The sequence below is a fragment of the Oncorhynchus masou genome, chromosome 28 (genome assembly GCF_036934945.1).
Source record: "Oncorhynchus masou masou isolate Uvic2021 chromosome 28, UVic_Omas_1.1, whole genome shotgun sequence".
Classification (NCBI taxonomy): Eukaryota; Metazoa; Chordata; class Actinopteri; order Salmoniformes; family Salmonidae; genus Oncorhynchus; species Oncorhynchus masou.
The window spans coordinates 40,562,035-40,589,343 of NC_088239.1; the positions used below are offsets into that span (position 1 = coordinate 40,562,035).

Here is a 27,309-nt window from a genome sequence, read left to right on the forward strand (position 1 = left end):
CTAGGTGTGAGATGTGTGCAGAAGGGCATGAGACAAAAGAATGTGTAGCATTGGGGAAAGTAGTGGTATACTGTATGTAGGGGTGCCCATGGGGCTGGGGAACAGAAATGTCCCATGCGAGAGAGGCAGGTTGACTTTTCCAGGGTTATAGTAGTGCAGAGGTTGTCATATGCTGAGACAGTGAAGAAAGTAGGGAAGAAGGGTCAAGGATCCTGAGAGGAGTGGTGTGAGTAGATCTGTACGAATACAGAGGGATAAACCAACAAGTGATATATGTTTCAGTTAGCATTTATAGCAATGGTTATGAACTGTACTGCAGGGATGGAATGTAAGTCGCAGAAAATTGAGGTTGCGGTGGCAGATGCAGAGAGGTATTTGGGTGTGCGAGACTGAACGTCAGAAGAGTTACAGGGTGTGTTAAGTGGTGGTGTCCCATCCTTTCAGGCTGTTGGCCTGAAGTAGGACTAAATATATTTAAACATTCTGTTTTTTGTGAGTGTAGTGTTAGATAGTAGGGTATTTGTTTATTTGTTTTAAAAAATTCAAGCAAAGTTATAAAGCAGTCCAGTCTAGTAGGTGGCTGTAATGCAACATTTATTGGATGCCAACCACCATTAAACCTCATCAAAGAAGAAGAAGAATTTATTTCGCGGAACTGTACAATCCAACGACACTTCCTGCACGGACCCAATTTGCTGTGAACAGGAGTAATCATGGCGTTCAACTTTGGCGGCGCTGCCACCAACCCAGCAAGTAAGGAGATATTTCCATCTATTGATATCGAATTTATGAGAAAGCACTTTACATTACTATCAACAGCAGAGATTGTGATGGACGGATGGCTGTGATTTAATTTACGTACGCCACAGCTAACGAAACCACAAAAGTAGGAAAGGCGGCCTTGACTGCAGGTCAAGCCAGTTAAGGTTAGCTAACGAAGTAGCTAGCTAGCTAGCTTACTAAAATGTTCATACACTAGCTAGCTAGTCAGTTTGTTTTAACTATTCTCACATAAATGGAGAATCATCGATTTAAGTCAGCTTGCTATTTAAACTGCCAGTTGTAAACTTTCTAATATAGTTAACTAGCGAAGCTAACTAACTAAACTAGCTACCTAGTCGTCAGCAACATTCTGTTGAATCCCTTATGTTGCGGACGAGCAAGTGTAAGGACGTCAAATATTCATCCTTCCGTATAGATCTGTATACTAGTTTAGATCGCCTGGTTAAATTGTGTTTAGGACACTTTTTTTTATCTGTCTAACTGGTTAAACTAGAGAAGAATATAGCAATGTGATAACTGACTTCTAACCCCTTTTAAACACTGTGTGTTTCAGCTACAGACTTCTGGGTTGTACCATTGGATTCATCTATTTCTGCTGCATCCATTAGTATGTGTGGTTAACTAGGGCTGAGCTAGAGTGGCGTTTGTGAGACAAGGACCTGGGGCCAGGTCAGAATGGTTTGAGCTACACATTAAGAACTACGAAAAGATGCACAAACATGCTCATGTAACTAATGATGCTCACAAGCTACACGTTAATGGGTTCATCTGCATAAAAGATCCTAGAAAATTCAAGGACATAGTCTAAAATACTGTAATAAGATCACATAGTTGCTGTCAAACTCCACAAACTTGTCACTGACTGTATGTATATTAATTTCCCACTGAGCAAACAATTTCTGTACCTTCATCTATCAGGGTGGACCTTATTTGTTTATTGACATTGGTCAATCAAACTCATGAATGCAACTGTTTATGTCAACTTGTTTTGTGTTCTACTTGAGCCCTGGTTGACCTGAAAAGAAAATGGTAAAACTCTTCATTGTGAGGCTAAATAGAGTAAAAAGGGCATGACATGCAGTTAAATGAAAGTCAGATAAGTGAAAAGCAGATTTTTGCTGGGGTCTCTGGACTGATAGGGTTAACTGTTATTATGGCCTGTTATTATGCACACGAACACAGACTTCAAATCACAAACAGCTTGGGGGATAAATTCTCTTTACTCTATGTTAGTGATAAAAAAAACTGTTTATAAAAGCATCTGAGGATGTCATGTGTGCTGAGTGTATGTATAAATGTGACGTAACACCTGGGTCGTGTCAACTAGGCACAAAACAGGGAAGAACTATCGGAATGAAAGACACTTGTTTTCTGCTGCACAATGTTTTGAAAAATGTTGCTATGGTGTGCCCTAATGAACACTTGATCCAAAATATACTCAGCAAAAAAAGAAACGTCCTCTCACTGTCAACTGCGTTTATTGTCAGCAAACCTAACGTGTAAATATTTGTATGAACATAACAAGATTCAACAACTGAGAAAGTCCCACAGACATGTGACGAACAGAAATGGAATAATGTGTCTCTGAACAAAGGGGGGGAGGAGGCAAAATCAAAAGTAACAGTCAGTATCTGTTACAGCATTAAGTACTGCAGTGCATCTCCTACTCATGGACTGCACCAGATTTGCCAGTTCTTGCTGTGAGATGTTACCATACTCTTCCACCAAGGCACCTGTTCCCGGATATTTCTGGGGGGAATGGCCCTAGTCCACAACCTCCGATCCAACAGGTCCCAGACGAAATCACGCACAAAACGAGCAGTATAGCTGGTGGCGTTGTCATGCTGGAGGGTCATGTCAGGATGAGCCTGCCGGAAGGGTACCACATGAGGGAGGAGGATGTCTTCCCTGTAACGCACAGCATTGAGATTGCCTGCAATGACAACAAGCTCAGTCTGATGATGCTGTGACACACCGCCCCAGACCATGACGGACCCTCCACCTCCAAATCGATTCCGCTCCAGAGTACAGGCCTCGGTGTATCGCTCATTCCTTCAACGATAAACGCAAATCCAACCATCACTCCTGGTGAGACAAAACCACAACTCGCCAGTGAAGAGCACTTTTGCCAGTCCTGTCTGGTCCAGCAATGGTGGGATTGTGCCCATAAGCGACTTTGTTGCCGGTGATGTCTGGTGAGGACTTGCCTTACAACAGGCCCACAAGCCCTCAGTCCAGCCTATTGCGGACCGTCTGAGCACTGTTGTAGGGATTGTGCGTTCCTGGTGTAACTCGGGCAGTTGTTGTTGCCATCCTGTACCTGTCCCGCAGGTGTGATGTTCAGATGTACCGATCCGGTGCAGGTGTTGTTACACGTGGTCTGCCACTGCGAGGATGATCGGCTGTCCGTCCTGTCTCCCTGTAGTGCTGTCTTAGGCATCTCACAGTACGGACATTGCAATGTATTGCCCTGGCCACATCTGCAGTCCTCATGCCTCCTTGCAGCATGCCTAAGGCAGGTTCACGGAGATGAGCATGGAGCCCGGGCATCTTTATTTAGCTGTTTTTCAGAGTCCGTAGAAAGGCCTCTCTAGTATCCCAAGTTTTCATAACTGTGACCTTAATTGCTTACTGTCTGTAAGCTGTTAGTGTCTTCACGACCGTTCCACAGATGCATGTTCATTAATTGTTTATGGTTCAATGAACAAGCATGAGCAACAGTTTAAACCCTTTACAATGAAGATCTGTGAAGTTATTTGGATTTGTATTAATTATCTTTGAAAGACAGGGTCCTGAAAAAGGGATGTTTCTTTATTTGCTGAGTTTAGTATATGATCAGTCTAGCCAGGTGTCTAGAGTGTCTTGTTCTCACCCCTAAGGCCACAGAGCCCACTCCACCTCGGGGCGTGTTCATGGGCGCCACAGCACTCCAGTGGTCGCTCTCGATGTCATATCTCTCTACATCGTTGAAACAGGAGTTGTCATCGAGACCACCGCTGGCGTAGATAGGACCTTCCAGAGCTGCCAGAGCTATGCCTCTCCTTCACACAGCAATGAAAATAGTTCAGTATGAGTAGTATGAGTGTGAGTATAATTAGGTATCTTTTGGCTGTAAAACTACATTTCTACTTTTTTTTTAACCTTTATTTTACTAGGCAAGTCAGTTAAGAACAAATTCTTATTTTCAATGACGGCCTAGGAACAGTGGGTTAACTGCCTGTTCAGGGGCAGAACGACAGATTTGTACCTTGGCAGCTCGGGGTTTTTGAACTTGCAACCTTTCGGTTACTAGTCCAACACTCTAACCACTAGGCTACCCTGCCGCCCACTTAATTTTCCTTTTGCCAGACATTACATACCTTTTAGTGTTCATGGAAGCTTTCATCATCCACTTGTTGGTGAGAGGATCAAACATCTCCATGTTGCCCAGGTGTTCACTACCATCATGGCCCCCTACTGCATACACTTTACCTGAGGAAGGATATAGTAAATAATGAATTGTTTTATGATCAAAAGCAACTTAGTCATACTTGCATACATTTTACGTACAAGTGGTCCCGGGAAACAAACTCATTATCCCGTTGTTCCAAGCATCATGCTCTAACTTAGCTACAGAGGACCAAGATGAACACAAGGTTAAGGAACACAAGGAACGCTAGGTTAGGACTACTAGACCCTCATAACCCGACTATGCATCCATCCATCCATATAAGACTGAACTCGACTGTGCAGGGGAAACAATCCTAACTATGGAAACCTCTATGGTTTAGGATGTAGAATTGATGGTAGGCTTACTGATCACATTCCAGGACAGGTACTGGTCAATGATTATATCTGGAATACCACAAATCCGACTTCCCTGAAAGTGTTTAAGAAAAGCTTCTAGTGTGGAATAATACCAAAAGAAGAGCTGTAGATGCTTTTCTCCTGTTTTGTTCATAGCCTGAAGCTAGTTTATTTCAAGCAAATAGGCTTTTTAGAGTGGAAGCAAGCTGAACTATCAGTCTCTGTGCTCAGACCATCCCTGGGAGATTCTATAATGCACTCCAAACCTAATGAAGAAAAGAGACCTACGAGAAAACACACTACTAAACTGAACCAACATGTATCCATCATATGAAGGCTATTCTCTGGGGATGTGCATCTCGCCATACAAGCACAATTCGAAACACATCTAGATACTGTACATGGGCTCTGATAAAATACAGGAACGATATTTTTAGTTTGAAACCATTCGGTGCGATATGATTAGCGGAACAAATTGATGCGATTCGTTTTGATTAGATGCAAACACATTCCATTCCAAATTAATATCTGATACTGATGGAGCTCAGGAGCTGAGTGGAATCTGTCTGAGCTGAATTCTCTGAGCTTGTGAGCGCTTGTATACTATCCTCATGGGTATTGAAAATCCCCAAAAGGATACGAAAACAAGGAAGATTCTCCAGGTCCCCACGTGGACAAAGGCTAGGAGGTACAAAGAGGCACAGACAACAAAATCAGGTGGAGTATTAGGAGGGGTTCTGAAAGACACTCACGGGGTTGTCCACTGAAAGTTGAGTAGCAACAACAATTGGAACCTAAAAAGACACCCATCGGGAGCACCCACTAAATTTGCCTAAGAAGAGGCAGATTAAAAATAAAAACCCACACCAAACTTAAGACAGGAAGTAAACCAAAATGGTTTAGCAAAACTAAAACAGGGAAGATCAGACAAAGGCATGCTTATCTAGAAATCAAATGCAGTTCAATAAATATATTTGATAAAATATTTAATAAGTAAACTAAAGACTAAACAAGTTTAATCAAAAAGCAACAAGAAATGTAAATGAAAACGAGTATATATATACATATATAGGGGGTACAGATTCAATGTGCAGGGGTATAGGATAGTCAAGGTAATTTGTAAAGTGACAATGCATAGATAAACAGCAAGTAGCAGCAGTGTAAAAACAAAGGGGGGGGGTCGTCAATATAGATAGTCCGGGTGGCATTTGATTAGTTGTTCAGCAGTCTTATGGCTTGGGGGTAGAAGCGGTTTACTCAGTAATTTCTTGAATCAACTAGGCAGCGATCACAGCCTCGAGTCGTCTTGGGTATGACGCTACAAGCTTGGCACACCTGTATTTGTGCAGTTTCTTCCATTCTTCTCTGCAGATCCTCTCAAGCTCTGTCAGTTTGGATGGGGAGCGTCACTGAACAGGTATTTCCAGGTTTCCAGAGAATTCTTTCAGGTTCAACTCCGGGCTCTGGAGTTGAGACCCAAAGCCACTCCAGCGTTGTCTTGGCTGTGTGCTTAGGGTCATTGTCTTGTTGAAAGGTGAACGTTCTCCCCAGTCTATGTACTTTGCGCTGTTCATCTTTCCCTCAATCATGACAAGTCTCAGCCCCTGCCGCTAAAAATCATCCCCACAACATGCTGCCACCACCATGCTTCACCGTAGAGATGGTGACAGGTTTCCTCCAGACGTGATGCATGGTATCCATGCAAAATAGATCTATATTGGTTTAATCAGACCAGAGAATCTGGTTTCTCATGGCCTGAGAGTCTTTAGGTGCCTTTTGGCAAACTTCAAGTGGGTTGTCATGTGCCTTTTACTGAGGAGTGGCTTCAGTCTGACCACTCTACCATAAAAGCCTGATTTGGTGGAGTGCTGCAAAGATAGTTGTCCTTCTGGAAGGTTCTCACATCTCCACAGAGGAACTCTGGAGCTTTGTCAAAGTGACTATGAGGTTCTGGTCACCTCCCTGACCGAGGCCCTTCTCCCCCGATTGCCCAGTTTGGCCAGGCGGCCAGCTCTATGAAGAGTCTTGGTGGTACCAAACCTCTTCCATTTAAGAATGACGGAGGCCCCCGTGTTCTTGGGGACCTTCAATGCTGTAGGAATGTTTTGGCGCCCTTCCGCAGGTCTGTGCATCGACCCAATCCTGTCTCGGAGTTCTAGGAACAATTTCTTTGACCTCATGGCTTGGTTTTTGCTGACATGCACTGTCAACTGTGTGACCTTCTACAGACAAGTGTGTGCCTTTCCAAATCATGTGCAATCAATTGAATTTACCACAGCTAGACTCCAAACAAGTAGTAGAAATATCAAGGACGATCAATGGAAAACAGGAGGCACTGAGCTCAATTTTGAGTCTTATCTGCATTTATTTTTAAAACATTTGCAAAAAATCTTTAAAATCATTTTTACTTTGTCATTATGGTGTATTGTGCATAGATTCAGGGGAAACAAAATACGTAATACATTTTAGAATAATGCTGTAACGTAACAAACTGTGGAAAAAAGCAGTCTGAAAGGCCACTTACCTCTTCACTGTCGACGTTGAGACTGGTGTTTTGCAGGTACTATTTATAATGAAGCTGCCAGTTGAGGACTTGTGAGGAGCCTGTTTCTCAAACTAGACACTCCAATATACTTGTACTCTTGCTCAGTTGTGCACCGGGGCCTCCCACTCCTATTCACCACTATTCTGGTTAGAGCCAGTTTGAGCTGTTCTGTGAAGGGAGAAGTACACAGCATTGTACGAGAATTTCAGATTCTTGGCAATTTTTCGCATGGAATAGCCTTAATTTCTCAGAACAAGAATAGACTGACAAGTTTCAGAACAAAAATCTTTGTTTCTGGCCATTTTGAGACTAATTGAACCCACAAATGATAATGCTCCAGATACTCAACTTGTCTAAAGAAGGACAGTTTTATAGCTTCATTAGTCAGAACAACAGTTTTCAGCTGTGCTAACATAATTGCAAAAGGGTTTTCTAATGATCAATTAGCCTTTTAAAAGTATACACTTGGATTGTCACGTCTGGTCAAGGTGGGTGGAATCAGGCGCAGAGAGCAGAAATGCGAATAATCAAGTTTATTCTCCGGTGAACAAAACAACAGTCAACCCAAAAGCAAGACAGGGTGAAAAAACAGCAAAACAGGGAAAAACTAATAACCGGGAGAAAAAACAGCAAACACCGACAGACAAAACGAAATGACAAAAATAACAATCCCGCACAAAACACTAGGGCGGGACAACCTACATAAATACAGATACTAATTAACTAAACAACACACAGGTGAAACCAATTAGACAAAACCAACAGATACACGAAAAAAGGATCAGTAGTGGCTAATAGGATGGTGACGACGACCGCCGAGCACCACCCGAATGGGCAGGAGAGCCAACTTCGGCGGAAGTCGTGACATGGATTAGCTAACAACGTGCCATTGGAACACAGGAGTGATGGTTGCTGATAATGGGGCTCTGTACGCCTATGTAGATATTACATAAAAAAATCTGCTGTTTCCAACTACAATAGTCAGTTACAACATTTACAACATTAACCTCTCTGGAATAGGCATGATGCAAATGTCTCACCTGGCCAATTTCCAGGAAAAATGCAGAGCGCCAAATAAATAAAAAAAATATAAAATTCAACCTTTCAACCTGTTAAGGCTCGGGACAATACTGCCCCCTTTGGATGAATTGCGTGCCCATAGTAAACTGAAAAACAATCTGTCCAAAATTGCTAATATATGCATATAATAATTATTATTGGATAGAAAACACTCTAAAGCTTCTAAAACCGTTTGAATTATGTCTGTAAGTAAGCAGAACTCACAGGGCAGGCAATCTCCCAAACTAGTTTTGGCATCCAGAAAGTTGGGGTAACTTTGACATCATCGCCCCCACCCTTCCCAACCAGCTATGGATCTGGAAACACTCTCTATGTCTTCCACGAGATGTCCTCTATCAGTAGAGCGTTTAATTGTGCAAATCCCGCGAGCTTTGACAGGCAAAAGAGTGGGTGTCGCGAGAAAATACATGCGCGTTCGAGTGCGAATTGTACACAGTCATCACTCTGTTCCAGAAGGTCTGAGAAAAATTGCTTTTGTCCGGTTGAATCGCCAATTGTTTTGTACGTTTATAACATCCTAAAGCTTGATTCTGCACTTAGTTTGACCAGTTTAGTCGACATATAATATGTAATTTTGAAGTTTTGATGCGCAACTGTTCGGGACCAGAAGTAATTTTGGATGCATTTCAGCTGACACAGGTAGCATATGCTACTATAACTACACACGAACTGAAACAAAACGATGTATTGGGTAAGTATGACTCCTTCCATTACATTTTGATCGAAGACCATCAAAGGTAAGGCAATATTTATGTTGTAATTTTGTGTTTCTGTTGACTCCAACATAGCGGAGAAATATTGCTTACGTCTGAGCGCCGCCTCAGATTATTGAATAGTGTTCTGTAACGTTAAAAAGAAATGTGACAAAGCGGTTGCATTAAATGTTTATCTTTCATACCAAATTAAAGCTACACTCGTTGTGAATCCAGCCAACATGTCAGATTTCAAAAAGGCTTTTCGGCGAAAGCATAAGAAGCTATTGTCTGATGATAGGAACAACCGTAAACAAAGAGACAATAGCATATTTCAACCCTGCAGGCACCACACAAAACGCAGAGATAAAATCTAAATCATGCCTTACCTTTGACGAGCTTCTTTTGTGGGCACTCCAATATGTCCCATAAACATCACAAGTGGTCCTTTTGTTTGATTAATTCTGTCTATATATATCCAAAATGTCAATTTATTCGGCGCGTTTGAGCCAGAAAAAAAACAGCTTCCAATTTGGGCAACGTCACTACAAAATAACTCAAAAGTTACCTGTAAAATTTGCCAAAACATTTCAAACTACTTTTGTAATACAACTTTAGGTATTTTTAACAATGTCTACACTGACATTTTTACAATCCAGGGTTACTCCTCAACTTGCTCAACTTCCACATGATTTATTACAAGATTTTAGTGGTTTAGTGAATGATATGTTCCAAATTCAATGTTTTTAGTTTTTGAAATATTTACGACTTATTCCTTGCCACCCATTATGGAACTAAGTGCAGCTCTGTTAACTGGGGCGGCAGCGTAGCCTAGCAGTTAGAGTGTTGGACTAGTAACCAGAAGGTTGCAAGTTCAAACCCCTGAGCTGACAAGGTACAAATCTGTCATTCTGCCTAGGAACTACTGTTCCTAGGCTGCCATTGAAAATAAGATTTTTTTCTTAACTGACTTGCCTAGTTAAATAAAGGTAAAATAAAAATAACTTCTTATGGCTGGGGGGCAGTATTGAGTAGCTTGGATGAATAAGTTGCCCAAAGTAAACGGCCTGCTCCTCAGTCGCTAATATATGCATATTATTATCTGTCCAAAATTGCTAATATATGCATATAATAATTATTATTGGATAGAAAAACTCTAAAGTTTCTATTGTTGTTTGAATGATGTCTGTGAGTGTAACAGAACTCATATGGCAGGCAAAATCCTGAGTTGAAATCAAAACAGGAAGTGAGAAATCTGATCTTTGTATGTATTCAGAGTCCCCAATGAAATCCCCTTGAGATATTGATGTTGCACTGCCTTGGGGTTCCACTAGATATCAACCAATAATATACATATTAATGAGACTTCTATGGTGTTGTGGGAGTGAATGAGAGCAGAATGCATCAGGTGTCTATCAAGCGGCCATTTTCTGTTCACGCTTATTCCTCATGGTACCCACTTGCATTCCATTGCTCATGAAGACAAGAAGGAATTCTCCGGTTGGAACTGTATTGAAGATATATGTTAAAAACATCCTAATGATTGATTCTGCAACTTAGTTTGAAATGTTTCTTCGATATAACTTTTTGAAGTTTTTGTCCGATGTAACGCTGACCAGAATGAGCGTTTGTCTATATGTATACAAAACGCGCTAACAAAAGGTATAAATAACAGACATTATCGAACAAAACAAACATTTATTGTGAACCTGGGATTCCTGGAGTGCTTTCTGATGTAGATTATCAAAGGTAAGGGAATATTTATGTAATTTCCTGTTTATGCTGATGTCAACATGGCGGCTATTGTGACAAATATTTCTGAGCGCCGTCTCAGATTATTGCATGGCTGGCTTATTCCGTAAAGTTTTTTTTTTAAATCAGACACAGTGGTTGCATTAAGGAGAGGTATATCTATAATTCCATGTGTGTTATCATCTATATTTATGATGAGTATTTCTGTTGAATTATGTTTTTGGAACTAGTGAATGTAATGCGCTAATGTAAACTCATATTTTGATAAATATGAACTTTATCAAACAAAACATACATGTATTGTGTAACATGAAGTCCTATTAGTGTCATCTGATGAGGATCATCAAAGGTTAGTGATTAATTTGATCTCTATTTGTGCTTTTTGAAACTCCTCTCTTCGACTGGGGAAAAAATGGCTGTGTTTTTCTGTGGCTATGTGGTGACCTAACATAATCGTTTGTGGTGCTTTTGCTGCAAAGCATATTTGAAATCGGACACAATGAGAATACGAGAATAGCTTTAAAATGGTATGAGATACATGTATGTTTGAGGAATTTTAATTATGAGATTTTTGATGTTTTGAAAATGGCGCCCTACACTTTGACTGGCTGTTGTCATATCGCTCCCGTTAACGGGATTGCAGCCATAAGAAGTTAAGCTCCCTCCCTCATCATGTCGTTGTGTAGCAAGTTGCCATATGTTGTGTCAGTCTGCCAGGGACCTTCTCCTAATGTATATGTTTATTCTGTGTTATCATTTAGTTCATAATTAAACCAATTTGTGTAGTACTGAATCATAAGTAAGGCTGGGGATTTTGCAGATGCAGGAGTTTACGACTGTTCAGAATATGATTAATACGTTTTTTATGGATGTAATAAGTAAAGACATTTAGAGTTTAATTCAGGAGATGGTAACTCTAAACAACCGCTCTCGTGGTGCCCCAAATTCGTAATGAGTTAATTATTACATTACTATTTTAACATTTGTAGTGCCTTTCTAGTGCAGGCGTTCCGCTTCACAACTTTCTGCTGAAAAGGCAGTGCGAAATTCAAAAATATTTTTGGGAAATATTTAACTTTCACACATTAACAAGTCCAATACAGCAAATGAAAGATAAACATCTTGTTAATCTACCCATCATGTCTGATTTAAAAAATGCTTTACAGCGAAAGCACAACATTGGATTATGTAAGGGAATACCCCCCTGAAATGGACAAAAATGAATGGGAAAACATTGGCATAGGGCAAACCATATACACGGTGTCCAATACCACCCAATTCGGCGTTGATTCATGCAAAATGTATGTCAAATGCCATATGGCAATTGCCAGTTGTAACACTTCAAAAATCCAACAGGTGGCATGTGCGCTCCACCGTGGTTTTTCATATAGGAAATGGACCCCAAGTCAACATCCAAAAGCCAAATTTTGAAAAAATGAATTTTTTGTCAAAAACTTATCACCCCTTAAAAAAGTGCTTTCTGGACCGTTTTTCAAAATTCTTTCGCTTTTTTTGTCAAACATGTGTAAGAACTGTATGAATATACATAATTTTTTTTTTCTACAATTTTTTGTCCATTTGCAATATGATTTCATAGGAAGTAAAGTCAAAAGTAAAAAATTTTCATAAAAACTTCACTTGTGCATAAGGCATATTACACACGTTTTGTCAACATTTGCATATTTTATTATCATAATTGTTTTGTTTTTTTATTTGCATTAGGATATGTTTTCCCATTTGGAATATGATTTCATAGTAAAAAAGTCAAATAGTGCAAAAAATTTCATAAAAAACTTCACACACCCTTAAAAAGTGCTTTCTGGACCGTTTTTCGAAATTCTTTCGAATTTTGTGTCAATTACACACGTATAAGAACTGTATCAACATACTTTAGTCATATTTTATTATCATAATTGTTTTGTTTTTTTACTTGTGCATTAGGCATATGTTTTCTCCATTTGGAATATGATTTCATAGGAAGTCAAAAGTCAAATAGCAAAATTTCATAAAAAACTTCACACACCCTTAAAAAGTGCTTTCTGGACCGTTTTTCGAAATTCTTTTAGAATTTTGTGTCAATTACACACGTATAAGAACTGTATCAACATACTTTAGTCATATTTTATTATCATAATTGTTTGTTTGTTTTCTACTTGTGCATTAGGCATATGTTTTCTCCATTTGGAATATGATTTCATAGGAAGTCAAAAGTCAAATAGCAAAATTTCATAAAAAACTTCACACACCCTTAAAAAGTGCTTTCTGGACCGTTTTTCGAAATTCTTTCGAATTTTGTGTCAATTACACACGTATAAGAACTGTATCAACATACTTTAGTCATATTTTATTATCATAATTGTTTTTTTTCTACTTGTGCATTAGGCATATGTTTTCTCCATTTGGAATATGATTTCATAGGAAGTCAAAAGTCAAAAGTCAAATAGCAAAATTTCATAAAAAACTTCACACACCCTTAAAAAGTGCTTTCTGGACCGTTTTTCGAAATTCTTTCGAATTTTGTGTCAATTACACACGTATAAGAACTGTATCAACATACTTTAGTCATATTTTATTATCATATTTTTTTTTTTTTTTACTTGTGCATTAGGCATATGTTTTCTCCATTTGGAATATGATTTCATAGGAAGTCAAAAGTCAAAAGTCAAATAGTAAAATTTTATTAAAAACTTCACACACCCTTAAAAAGTGCTTTCTGGACCGTTTTTCGAAATTCTTTCGAATTTTGTGTCAATTACACACGTATAAGAACTGTATCAACATACTTTAGTCATATTTTATTATCATAATTGTTTTTTTTTCTACTTGTGCATTAGGCATATGTTTTCTCCATTTGGAATATGATTTCATAGGAAGTCAAAAGTCAAAAGTCAAATAGCAAAATTTCATAAAAAACTTCACACACCCTTAAAAAGTGCTTTCTGGACCGTTTTTCGAAATTCTTTTGAATTTTGTGTCAATTACACACGTATAAGAACTGTATCAACATACTTTAGTCATATTTTATTATCATAATTGTTTTGTTTTTTTCTACTTGTGCATTAGGCATATGTTTTCTCCATTTGGAATATGATTTCATAGGAAGTCAAAAGTCAAAAGTCAAATAGTAAAATTTTATTAAAAACTTCACACACCCTTAAAAAGTGCTTTCTGGACCGTTTTTCGAAATTCTTTCGAATTTTGTGTCAATTACACACGTATAAGAACTGTATCAACATACTTTAGTCATATTTTATTATCATAATTGTTTTGTTTTTTTACTTGTGCATTAGGCATATGTTTTCTCCATTTGGAATATGATTTCATAGGAAGTCAAAAGTCAAAAGTCAAATAGCAAAATTTTATAAAAAACTTCACACACCCTTAAAAAGTGCTTTCTGGACCGTTTTTCGAAATTCTTTCGAATTTTGTGTCAATTACACACGTATAAGAACTGTATCAACATACTTTAGTCATATTTTATTATCATAATTGTTTTGTTTTTTTACTTGTGCATTAGGCATATGTTTTCTCCATTTGGAATATGATTTCATAGGAAGTCAAAAGTCAAAAGTCAAATAGCAAAATTTCATAAAAACTTCACACACCCTTAAAAAGTGCTTTCTGGACCGTTTTTCGAAATTCTTTCGAATTTTGTGTCAATTACACACGTATAAGAACTGTATCAACATACTTTAGTCATATTTTATTATCATAATTGTTTTTTTTTTTACTTGTGCATTAGGCATATGTTTTCTCCATTTGGAATATGATTTCATAGGAAGTCAAAAGTCAAAAGTCAAATAGCAAAATTTCATAAAAAACTTCACACACCCTTAAAAAGTGCTTTCTGGACCGTTTTTCGAAATTCTTTCGAATTTTGTGTCAATTACACACGTATAAGAACTGTATCAACATACTTTAGTCATATTTTATTATCATAATTGTTTTGTTTTTTTACTTGTGCATTAGGCATATGTTTTCTCCATTTGGAATATGATTTCATAGGAAGTCAAAAGTCAAATAGTCAAATAGCAAAATTTCATAAAAACTTCACACACCCTTAAAAAGTGCTTTCTGGACCGTTTTTTCGAAATTCTTTCAATTTTGTGTCAATTACACACGTATAAGAACTGTATCAACATACTTTAGTCATATTTTATTATCATATTTGTTTTTTTTTTTTACTTGTGCATTAGGCATATGTTTTCTCCATTTGGAATATTATTTCATAGGAAGTCAAAAGTCAAATAGTAAAATTTTATAAAAAACTTCACACACCCTTAAAAAGTGCTTTCTGGACCGTTTTTCGAAATTCTTTCGAATTTTGTGTCAATTACACACGTATAAGAACTGTATCAACATACTTTAGTCATATTTTATTATCATATTTTTTTTTTTTTTTTTACTTGTGCATTAGGCATATGTTTTCTCCATTTGGAATATGATTTCATAGGAAGTCAAAAGTCAAATAGTAAAATTTTATAAAAAACTTCACACACCCTTAAAAAGTGCTTTCTGGACCGTTTTTCGAAATTCTTTCGAATTTTGTGTCAATTACACACGTATAAGAACTGTATCAACATACTTTAGTCATATTTTATTATCATAATTGTTTTGTTTTTTTACTTGTGCATTAGGCATATGTTTTCTCCATTTGGAATATGATTTCATAGGAAGTCAAAAGTCAAATAGCAAAATTTCATAAAAAACTTCACACACCCTTAAAAAGTGCTTTCTGGACCGTTTTTCGAAATTCTTTCGAATTTTGTGTCAATTACACACGTATAAGAACTGTATCAACATACTTTAGTCATATTTTATTATCATAATTGTTTTGTTTTTTTACTTGTGCATTAGGCATATGTTTTCTCCATTTGGAATATGATTTCATAGGAAGTCAAAAGTCAAAAGTCAAATAGCAAAATTTCATAAAAACTTCACACACCCTTAAAAAGTGCTTTCTGGACCGTTTTTCGAAATTCTTTCGAATTTTGTGTCAATTACACACGTATAAGAACTGTATCAACATACTTTAGTCATATTTTATTATCATAATTGTTTTGTTTTTTTACTTGTGCATTAGGCATATGTTTTCTCCATTTGGAATATGATTTCATAGGAAGTCAAAAGTCAAATAGCAAAATTTCATAAACTTCACACACCCTTAAAAAGTGCTTTCTGGACCGTTTTTCGAAATTCTTTCGAATTTTGTGTCAATTACACACGTATAAGAACTGTATCAACATACTTTAGTCATATTTTATTATCATAATTGTTTTGTTTTTTTACTTGTGCATTAGGCATATGTTTTCTCCATTTGGAATATGATTTCATAGGAAGTCAAAAGTCAAAAGTCAAATAGCAAAATTTCATAAAAAACTTCACACACCCTTAAAAAGTGCTTTCTGGACCATTTTTCGAAATTCTTTCGATTTTGTGTCAATTACACACGTATAAGAACTGTATCAACATACTTTAGTCATATTTTATTATCATAATTGTTTTGTTTTTTTACTTGTGCATTAGGCATATGTTTTCTCCATTTGGAATATGATTTCATAGGAAGTCAAAAGTCAAAAGTCAAATAGCAAAATTTCATAAAAAACTTCACACACCCTTAAAAAGTGCTTTCTGGACCGTTTTTCGAAATTCTTTCGATTTTGTGTCAATTACACACGTATAAGAACTGTATCAACATACTTTAGTCATATTTTATTATCATAATTGTTTTGTTTTTTTTCTACTTGTGCATTAGGCATATGTTTTCTCCATTTGGAATATGATTTCATAGGAAGTCAAAAGTCAAAAGTCAAATAGCAAAATTTCATAAAAAACTTCACACACCCTTAAAAAGTGCTTTCTGGACCGTTTTTCGAAATTCTTTCGAATTTTGTGTCAATTACACACGTATAAGAACTGTATCAACATACTTTAGTCATATTTTATTATCATAATTGTTTTGTTTTTTTACTTGTGCATTAGGCATATGTTTTCTCCATTTGGAATATGATTTCATAGGAAGTCAAAAGTCAAATAGTAAAATTTTATAAAAAACTTCACACACCCTTAAAAAGTGCTTTCTGGACCGTTTTTCGAAATTCTTTCGAATTTTGTGTCAATTACACACGTATAAGAACTGTATCAACATACTTTAGTCATATTTTATTATCATAATTGTTTTGTTTTTTTACTTGTGCATTAGGCATATGTTTTCTCCATTTGGAATATGATTTCATAGGAAGTCAAAAGTCAAAAGTCAAATAGCAAAATTTCATAAAAAACTTCACACACCCTTAAAAAGTGCTTTCTGGACCGTTTTTCGAAATTCTTTCGAATTTTGTGTCAATTACACACGTATAAGAACTGTATCAACATACTTTAGTCATATTTTATTATCATAATTGTTTTTTTTTTTCTACTTGTGCATTAGGCATATGTTTTCTCCATTTGGAATATGATTTCATAGGAAGTCAAAAGTCAAAAGTCAAATAGCAAAATTTCATAAAAAACTTCACACACCCTTAAAAAGTGCTTTCTGGACCGTTTTTCGAAATTCTTTCGAATTTTGTGTCAATTACACACGTATAAGAACTGTATCAACATACTTTAGTCATATTTTATTATCATAATTGTTTTTTTTTTTACTTGTGCATTAGGCATATGTTTTCTCCATTTGGAATATGATTTCATAGGAAGTCAAAAGTCAAAAGTCAAATAGCAAAATTTCATAAAAAACTTCACACACCCTTAAAAAGTGCTTTCTGGACCGTTTTTCGAAATTCTTTCGAATTTTGTGTCAATTACACACGTATAAGAACTGTATCAACATACTTTAGTCATATTTTATTATCATAATTGTTTTTTTTTTTACTTGTGCATTAGGCATATGTTTTCTCCATTTGGAATATGATTTCATAGGAAGTCAAAAGTCAAAAGTCAAATAGCAAAATTTCATAAAAAACTTCACACACCCTTAAAAAGTGCTTTCTGGACCGTTTTTCGAAATTCTTTCGAATTTTGTGTCAATTACACACGTATAAGAACTGTATCAACATACTTTAGTCATATTTTATTATCATAATTGTTTTTTTTTTTACTTGTGCATTAGGCATATGTTTTCTCCATTTGGAATATGATTTCATAGGAAGTCAAAAGTCAAAAGTCAAATAGCAAAATTTCATAAAAAACTTCACACACCCTTAAAAAGTGCTTTCTGGACCGTTTTTCGAAATTCTTTCGAATTTTGTGTCAATTACACACGTATAAGAACTGTATCAACATACTTTAGTCATATTTTATTATCATAATTGTTTTTGTTTTTTTACTTGTGCATTAGGCATATGTTTTCTCCATTTGGAATATGATTTCATAGGAAGTCAAAAGTCAAAAGTCAAATAGCAAAATTTCATAAAAAACTTCACACACCCTTAAAAAGTGCTTTCTGGACCGTTTTTCGAAATTCTTTCGAATTTTGTGTCAATTACACACGTATAAGAACTGTATCAACATACTTTAGTCATATTTTATTATCATAATTGTTTTGTTTTTTCTACTTGTGCATTAGGCACATGTTTTCTCCATTTGGAATATGATTTCATAGGAAGTCAAAAGTCAAATGTCAAATAGCAAAATTTCATAAAAACTTCACACACCCTTAAAAAGTGCTTTCTGGACCGTTTTTCGAAATTCTTTCAATTTTGTGTCAATTACACACGTATAAGAACTGTATCAACATACTTTAGTCATATTTTATTATCATAATTGTTTTGTTTTTTTTCTACTTGTGCATTAGGCATATGTTTTCTCCATTTGGAATATGATTTCATAGGAAGTCAAAAGTCAAATCAAATAGCAAAATTTCATAAAAAACTTCACACACCCTTAAAAAGTGCTTTCTGGACCGTTTTTCGAAATTCTTTCGAATTTTGTGTCAATTACACACGTATAAGAACTGTATCAACATACTTTAGTCATATTTTATTATCATAATTGTTTTGTTTTTTTACTTGTGCATTAGGCATATGTTTTCTCCATTTGGAATATGATTTCATAGGAAGTCAAAAGTCAAAAGTCAAATAGCAAAATTTCATAAAAAACTTCACACACCCTTAAAAAGTGCTTTCTGGACCGTTTTTCGAAATTCTTTCGAATTTTGTGTCAATTACACACGTATAAGAACTGTATCAACATACTTTAGTCATATTTTATTATCATAATTGTTTTTTTTTCTACTTGTGCATTAGGCATATGTTTTCTCCATTTGGAATATGATTTCATAGGAAGTCAAAAGTCAAAAGTCAAATAGCAAAATTTCATAAAAAACTTCACACACCCTTAAAAAGTGCTTTCTGGACCGTTTTTCGAAATTCTTTCGAATTTTGTGTCAATTACACACGTATAAGAACTGTATCAACATACTTTAGTCATATTTTATTATCATAATTGTTTTTTTTTTTACTTGTGCATTAGGCATATGTTTTCTCCATTTGGAATATTATTTCATAGGAAGTCAAAAGTCAAAAGTCAAATAGCAAAATTTCATAAAAAACTTCACACACCCTTAAAAAGTGCTTTCTGGACCGTTTTTCGAAATTCTTTCGAATTTTGTGTCAATTACACACGTATAAGAACTGTATCAACATACTTTAGTCATATTTTATTATCATAATTTTTTTTCTACTTGTGCATTAGGCATATGTTTTCTCCATTTGGAATATGATTTCATAGGAAGTCAAAAGTCAAAAGTCAAATAGCAAAATTTCATAAAAAACTTCACACACCCTTAAAAAGTGCTTTCTGGACCGTTTTTCGAAATTCTTTCGAATTTTGTGTCAATTACACACGTATAAGAACTGTATCAACATACTTTAGTCATATTTTATTATCATAATTGTTTTGTTTTTTTCTACTTGTGCATTAGGCATATGTTTTCTCCATTTGGAATATGATTTCATAGGAAGTCAAAAGTCAAATAGCAAAATTTCATAAAAAACTTCACACACCCTTAAAAAGTGCTTTCTGGACCGTTTTTCGAAATTCTTTCGAATTTTGTGTCAATTACACACGTATAAGAACTGTATCAACATACTTTAGTCATATTTTATTATCATAATTGTTTTGTTTTTTCTACTTGTGCATTAGGCATATGTTTTCTCCATTTGGAATATGATTTCATAGGAAGTCAAAAGTCAAAAGTCAAATAGCAAAATTTCATAAAAAACTTCACACACCCTTAAAAAGTGCTTTCTGGACCGTTTTTCGAAATTCTTTCGAATTTTGTGTCAATTACACACGTATAAGAACTGTATCAACATACTTTAGTCATATTTTATTATCATAATTGTTTTTTTTTTTCTACTTGTGCATTAGGCATATGTTTTCTCCATTTGGAATATGATTTCATAGGAAGTCAAAAGTCAAAAGTCAAATAGCAAAATTTCATAAAAAACTTCACACACCCTTAAAAAGTGCTTTCTGGACCGTTTTTCGAAATTCTTTCGAATTTTGTGTCAATTACACACGTATAAGAACTGTATCAACATACTTTAGTCATATTTTATTATCATAATTGTTTTGTTTTTTTACTTGTGCATTAGGCATATGTTTTCTCCATTTGGAATATGATTTCATAGGAAGTCAAAAGTCAAAAGTCAAATAGCAAAATTTCATAAAAACTTCACACACCCTTAAAAAGTGCTTTCTGGACCGTTTTTCGAAATTCTTTCGAATTTTGTGTCAATTACACACGTATAAGAACTGTATCAACATACTTTAGTCATATTTTATTATCATAATTGTTTTGTTTTTTTTACTTGTGCATTAGGCATATGTTTTCTCCATTTGGAATATGATTTCATAGGAAGTCAAAAGTCAAAAGTCAAATAGCAAAATTTCATAAAAAACTTCACACACCCTTAAAAAGTGCTTTCTGGACCGTTTTTCGAAATTCTTTCGAATTTTGTGTCAATTACACACGTATAAGAACTGTATCAACATACTTTAGTCATATTTTATTATCATAATTGTTTTGTTTTTTTACTTGTGCATTAGGCATATGTTTTCTCCATTTGGAATATGATTTCATAGGAAGTCAAAAGTCAAAAGTCAAATAGCAAAATTTCATAAAAAACTTCACACACCCTTAAAAAGTGCTTTCTGGACCGTTTTTCGAAATTCTTTCGAATTTTGTGTCAATTACACACGTATAAGAACTGTATCAACATACTTTAGTCATATTTTATTATCATATTTTTTTATTTTTTTTTACTTGTGCATTAGGCATATGTTTTCTCCATTTGGAATATTATTTCATAGGAAGTCAAAAGTCAAAAGTCAAATAGCAAAATTTCATAAAAAACTTCACACACCCTTAAAAAGTGCTTTCTGGACCGTTTTTCGAAATTCTTTCGAATTTTGTGTCAATTACACACGTATAAGAACTGTATCAACATACTTTAGTCATATTTTATTATCATAATTGTTTTGTTTTTTTCTACTTGTGCATTAGGCATATGTTTTCTCCATTTGGAATATGATTTCATAGGAAGTCAAAAGTCAAAAGTCAAATAGCAAAATTTCATAAAAAACTTCACACACCCTTAAAAAGTGCTTTCTGGACCGTTTTTCGAAATTCTTTCGAATTTTGTGTCAATTACACACGTATAAGAACTGTATCAACATACTTTAGTCATATTTTATTATCATAATTGTTTTTTTTTTTTACTTGTGCGTTAGGCATATGTTTTCTCCATTTGGAATATGATTTCATAGGAAGTCAAAAGTCAAAAGTCAAATAGCAAAATTTCATAAAAAACTTCACACACCCTTAAAAAGTGCTTTCTGGACCGTTTTTCGAAATTCTTTCGAATTTTGTGTCAATTACACACGTATAAGAACTGTATCAACATACTTTAGTCATATTTTATTATCATAATTGTTTTTTTTTTTCTACTTGTGCATTAGGCATATGTTTTCTCCATTTGGAATATGATTTCATAGGAAGTCAAAAGTCAAAAGTCAAATAGCAAAATTTCATAAAAAACTTCACACACCCTTAAAAAGTGCTTTCTGGACCGTTTTTCGAAATTCTTTCGAATTTTGTGTCAATTACACACGTATAAGAACTGTATCAACATACTTTAGTCATATTTTATTATCATAATTGTTTTTTTTTTTACTTGTGCATTAGGCATATGTTTTCTCCATTTGGAATATGATTTCATAGGAAGTCAAAAGTCAAAAGTCAAATAGCAAAATTTCATAAAAAACTTCACACACCCTTAAAAAGTGCTTTCTGGACCGTTTTTCGAAATTCTTTCGAATTTTGTGTCAATTACACACGTATAAGAACTGTATCAACATACTTTAGTCATATTTTATTATCATATTTTTTTTTTTTTTTTTACTTGTGCATTAGGCATATGTTTTCTCCATTTGGAATATGATTTCATAGGAAGTCAAAAGTCAAAAGTCAAATAGCAAAATTTCATAAAAACTTCACACACCCTTAAAAAGTGCTTTCTGGACCGTTTTTCGAAATTCTTTCGAATTTTGTGTCAATTACACACGTATAAGAACTGTATCAACATACTTTAGTCATATTTTATTATCATAATTGTTTTTTTTTTTACTTGTGCATTAGGCATATGTTTTCTCCATTTGGAATATGATTTCATAGGAAGTCAAAAGTCAAAAGTCAAATAGCAAAATTTCATAAAAAACTTCACACACCCTTAAAAAGTGCTTTCTGGACCGTTTTTCGAAATTCTTTCGAATTTTGTGTCAATTACACACGTATAAGAACTGTATCAACATACTTTAGTCATATTTTATTATCATAATTGTTTTTTTTTTCTACTTGTGCATTAGGCATATGTTTTCTCCATTTGGAATATGATTTCATAGGAAGTCAAAAGTCAAAAGTCAAATAGCAAAATTTCATAAAAGACTTCACACACCCTTAAAAAGTGCTTTCTGGACCGTTTTTCGAAATTCTTTCGAATTTTGTGTCAATTACACACGTATAAGAACTGTATCAACATACTTTAGTCATATTTTATTATCATATTTTTTTTTTTACTTGTGCATTAGGCATATGTTTTCTCCATTTGGAATATGATTTCATAGGAAGTCAAAAGTCAAAAGTCAAATAGCAAAATTTCATAAAAAACTTCACACACCCTTAAAAAGTGCTTTCTGGACCGTTTTTCGAAATTCTTTCGAATTTTGTGTCAATTACACACGTATAAGAACTGTATCAACATACTTTAGTCATATTTTATTATCATAATTGTTTTGTTTTTTTCTACTTGTGCATTAGGCATATGTTTTCTCCATTTGGAATATGATTTCATAGGAAGTCAAAAGTCAAAAGTCAAATAGCAAAATTTCATAAAAAACTTCACACACCCTTAAAAAGTGCTTTCTGGACCGTTTTTCGAAATTCTTTCGAATTTTGTGTCAATTACACACGTATAAGAACTGTATCAACATACTTTAGTCATATTTTATTATCATAATTGTTTTTTTTTCTACTTGTGCATTAGGCATATGTTTTCTCCATTTGGAATATGATTTCATAGGAAGTCAAAAGTCAAAAGTCAAATAGCAAAATTTCATAAAAAACTTCACACACCCTTAAAAAGTGCTTTCTGGACCGTTTTTCGAAATTCTTTCGAATTTTGTGTCAATTACACACGTATAAGAACTGTATCAACATACTTTAGTCATATTTTATTATCATAATTGTTTTGTTTTTTTCTACTTGTGCATTAGGCATATGTTTTCTCCATTTGGAATATGATTTCATAGGAAGTCAAAAGTCAAAAGTCAAATAGCAAAATTTCATAAAAAACTTCACACACCCTTAAAAAGTGCTTTCTGGACCGTTTTTCGAAATTCTTTCGAATTTTGTGTCAATTACACACGTATAAGAACTGTATCAACATACTTTAGTCATATTTTATTATCATAATTGTTTTTTTTTTTCTACTTGTGCATTAGGCATATGTTTTCTCCATTTGGAATATGATTTCATAGGAAGTCAAAAGTCAAAAGTCAAATAGCAAAATTTCATAAAAAACTTCACACACCCTTAAAAAGTGCTTTCTGGACCGTTTTTCGAAATTCTTTCGAATTTTGTGTCAATTACACACGTATAAGAACTGTATCAACATACTTTAGTCATATTTTATTATCATAATTGTTTTGTTTTTTTTACTTGTGCATTAGGCATATGTTTTCTCCATTTGGAATATGATTTCATAGGAAGTCAAAAGTCAAAAGTCAAATAGCAAAATTTCATAAAAAACTTCACACACCCTTAAAAAGTGCTTTCTGGACCGTTTTTCGAAATTCTTTCGAATTTTGTGTCAATTACACACGTATAAGAACTGTATCAACATACTTTAGTCATATTTTATTATCATAATTGTTTTTTTTTTTCTACTTGTGCATTAGGCATATGTTTTCTCCATTTGGAATATGATTTCATAGGAAGTCAAAAGTCAAAAGTCAAATAGCAAAATTTCATAAAAACTTCACACACCCTTAAAAAGTGCTTTCTGGACCGTTTTTCGAAATTCTTTCGAATTTTGTGTCAATTACACACGTATAAGAACTGTATCAACATACTTTAGTCATATTTTATTATCATAATTGTTTTGTTTTTTCTACTTGTGCATTAGGCATATGTTTTCTCCATTTGGAATATGATTTCATAGGAAGTCAAAAGTCAAAAGTCAAATAGCAAAATTTCATAAAAAACTTCACACACCCTTAAAAAGTGCTTTCTGGACCGTTTTTCGAAATTCTTTCGAATTTTGTGTCAATTACACACGTATAAGAACTGTATCAACATACTTTAGTCATATTTTATTATCATAATTGTTTTTTTTTTTTACTTGTGCATTAGGCATATGTTTTCTCCATTTGGAATATGATTTCATAGGAAGTCAAAAGTCAAAAGTCAAATAGCAAAATTTCATAAAAAACTTCACACACCCTTAAAAAGTGCTTTCTGGACCGTTTTTCGAAATTCTTTCGAATTTTGTGTCAATTACACACGTATAAGAACTGTATCAACATACTTTAGTCATATTTTATTATCATAATTGTTTTTTTTTTTACTTGTGCATTAGGCATATGTTTTCTCCATTTGGAATATGATTTCATAGGAAGTCAAAAGTCAAAAGTCAAATAGCAAAATTTCATAAAAAACTTCACACACCCTTAAAAAGTGCTTTCTGGACCGTTTTTCGAAATTCTTTCGAATTTTGTGTCAATTACACACGTATAAGAACTGTATCAACATACTTTAGTCATATTTTATTATCATATTTTTTTTTTTTTTTTTACTTGTGCATTAGGCATATGTTTTCTCCATTTGGAATATGATTTCATAGGAAGTCAAAAGTCAAAAGTCAAATAGCAAAATTTCATAAAAAACTTCACACACCCTTAAAAAGTGCTTTCTGGACCGTTTTTCGAAATTCTTTCGAATTTTGTGTCAATTACACACGTATAAGAACTGTATCAACATACTTTAGTCATATTTTATTATCATAATTGTTTTTTTTTTTCTACTTGTGCATTAGGCATATGTTTTCTCCATTTGGAATATGATTTCATAGGAAGTCAAAAGTCAAAAGTCAAATAGCAAAATTTCATAAAAAACTTCACACACCCTTAAAAAGTGCTTTCTGGACCGTTTTTCGAAATTCTTTCGAATTTTGTGTCAATTACACACGTATAAGAACTGTATCAACATACTTTAGTCATATTTTATTATCATAATTGTTTTGTTTTTTTACTTGTGCATTAGGCATATGTTTTCTCCATTTGGAATATGATTTCATAGGAAGTCAAAAGTCAAAAGTCAAATAGCAAAATTTCATAAAAAACTTCACACACCCTTAAAAAGTGCTTTCTGGACCGTTTTTCGAAATTCTTTCGAATTTTGTGTCAATTACACACGTATAAGAACTGTATCAACATACTTTAGTCATATTTTATTATCATAATTGTTTTGTTTTTTTCTACTTGTGCATTAGGCATATGTTTTCTCCATTTGGAATATGATTTCATAGGAAGTCAAAAGTCAAAAGTCAAATAGCAAAATTTCATAAAAAACTTCACACACCCTTAAAAAGTGCTTTCTGGACCGTTTTTCGAAATTCTTTCGAATTTTGTGTCAATTACACACGTATAAGAACTGTATCAACATACTTTAGTCATATTTTATTATCATAATTGTTTTGTTTTTTCTACTTGTGCATTAGGCATATGTTTTCTCCATTTGGAATATGATTTCATAGGAAGTCAAAAGTCAAAAGTCAAATAGCAAAATTTCATAAAAAACTTCACACACCCTTAAAAAGTGCTTTCTGGACCGTTTTTCGAAATTCTTTCGAATTTTGTGTCAATTACACACGTATAAGAACTGTATCAACATACTTTAGTCATATTTTATTATCATAATTGTTTTGTTTTTTTCTACTTGTGCATTAGGCATATGTTTTCTCCATTTGGAATATGATTTCATAGGAAGTCAAAAGTCAAAAGTCAAATAGCAAAATTTCATAAAAAACTTCACACACCCTTAAAAAGTGCTTTCTGGACCGTTTTTCGAAATTCTTTCGAATTTTGTGTCAATTACACACGTATAAGAACTGTATCAACATACTTTAGTCATATTTTATTATCATAATTGTTTTGTTTTTTTACTTGTGCATTAGGCATATGTTTTCTCCATTTGGAATATGATTTCATAGGAAGTCAAAAGTCAAAAGTCAAATAGCAAAATTTCATAAAAAACTTCACACACCCTTAAAAAGTGCTTTCTGGACCGTTTTTCGAAATTCTTTCGAATTTTGTGTCAATTACACACGTATAAGAACTGTATCAACATACTTTAGTCATATTTTATTATCATAATTGTTTTGTTTTTTTCTACTTGTGCATTAGGCATATGTTTTCTCCATTTGGAATATGATTTCATAGGAAGTCAAAAGTCAAAAGTCAAATAGCAAAATTTCATAAAAAACTTCACACACCCTTAAAAAGTGCTTTCTGGACCGTTTTTCGAAATTCTTTCGAATTTTGTGTCAATTACACACGTATAAGAACTGTATCAACATACTTTAGTCATATTTTATTATCATAATTGTTTTTTTTTTTCTACTTGTGCATTAGGCATATGTTTTCTCCATTTGGAATATGATTTCATAGGAAGTCAAAAGTCAAAAGTCAAATAGCAAAATTTCATAAAAAACTTCACACACCCTTAAAAAGTGCTTTCTGGACCGTTTTTCGAAATTCTTTCGAATTTTGTGTCAATTACACACGTATAAGAACTGTATCAACATACTTTAGTCATATTTTATTATCATAATTGTTTTTTTTTTTCTACTTGTGCATTAGGCATATGTTTTCTCCATTTGGAATATGATTTCATAGGAAGTCAAAAGTCAAAAGTCAAATAGCAAAATTTCATAAAAAACTTCACACACCCTTAAAAAGTGCTTTCTGGACCGTTTTTCGAAATTCTTTCGAATTTTGTGTCAATTACACACGTATAAGAACTGTATCAACATACTTTAGTCATATTTTATTATCATAATTGTTTTGTTTTTTTACTTGTGCATTAGGCATATGTTTTCTCCATTTGGAATA

General features: G+C 33.9%; 1 pseudogene; it reads right to left on the bottom strand.

The window, feature by feature from the left end:
* Positions 1–203: 203 nt before the first annotated feature.
* The window catches only part of LOC135516985 (kelch-like protein 8), a 61,341-nt pseudogene continuing 34,235 nt past the window's right edge, over positions 204–27,309 (bottom strand).